Source organism: Myotis davidii, unplaced genomic scaffold, assembly GCF_000327345.1.
Source record: "Myotis davidii unplaced genomic scaffold, ASM32734v1 scaffold54, whole genome shotgun sequence".
NCBI lineage: Eukaryota > Metazoa > Chordata > Mammalia > Chiroptera > Vespertilionidae > Myotis > Myotis davidii.
Window position 1 is genome coordinate 3,876,102 of NW_006287915.1, and position 910 is coordinate 3,877,011.

Below are 910 nucleotides of genomic sequence, written 5' to 3' on the forward strand. Positions count from 1 at the left end.
ACCTATGGGGGGGGGGAGGGGGGGTGGAGGGTAGAGGGGGTGTGGTGACCGGGTGGAGGGGTGCTATGGGGGGAAAAGGAGGAACAGCTATAATATTCTGAACAATAAAGATTTAATTAAAAAAACAATAATTAATAATAAAATGAACAAATATAAGAATACTAGAAGCCCGGTACGTGAATTCATGCACGGGTGGGGTCCCTTGGCCTGACTGGTGATCAGGGCTGATTGGGGCCTCAGGAGGTTGGCCAGGAGAAGGGACTGCAGGAGGTTGGCCAGTGACCTCAATTGGGGTCATCCAGGCTGGCTGGAGATAGGGACCAAGGGAGGTTGGCTGTGGGAGAGCACTGACCACCAGGGGGCAGTTCCTGCATTGAGCATCTGCCCCCTGGTTGTCAGTGCGCATCATGGCAACCAATCGACCGGTTGTTCGGTTGTTCAGTCACTTAGGCTTTTATATGTATAGATAATAAATAAAAGTTATGTGAATATGGTATCTAGCTATCTTAAAATCTTATTATACTGTACTCACCCTTCTTCTTATGGTGATATGAGATAATTCATGCCTATATGATGAAATGAAGGGAGGTGGCTAAAGGGATGGTTCACATCCTGGACTCAATGAAGAGGGATGATGCAAGATTTCATCAAGAATGATGTGAAATTTAAAACTTATGATTTGTTTATTTCTGGAATTTTCCATTTAATATTTTGTGGACTGTGGTAGACCATGGGTAACTGAAACCACAGAAAGTGAAAGCATGGATGTGGTGACTACTGCACTCCTCTGTGCAACTTCTTCCCCGTTCTCTGATAATTAGCCTCTCTCTGGGATCAAAGTTGTGCGTGCAGTCGTGGGGATGAAGGTGCAAGAGTTAAGGGAATAAGAAAGTACTAACATAGATGGTGG

General features: G+C 45.2%; 1 protein-coding gene and 1 long non-coding RNA gene across 2 annotated transcripts in view; one reads left to right on the plus strand and one right to left on the minus strand.

The window, feature by feature from the left end:
- The window catches only part of TRHDE (thyrotropin releasing hormone degrading enzyme), a gene marked incomplete at its 5' end in the record, with an annotated part of 386,911 nt that overhangs the window by 254,100 nt on the left and 131,901 nt on the right, over positions 1-910 (minus strand). The gene's annotated exons all lie outside the window — the stretch shown is intronic.
- The window catches only part of LOC107182470, a 6,674-nt gene that overhangs the window by 1,406 nt on the left and 4,358 nt on the right, over positions 1-910 (plus strand). The gene's annotated exons all lie outside the window — the stretch shown is intronic.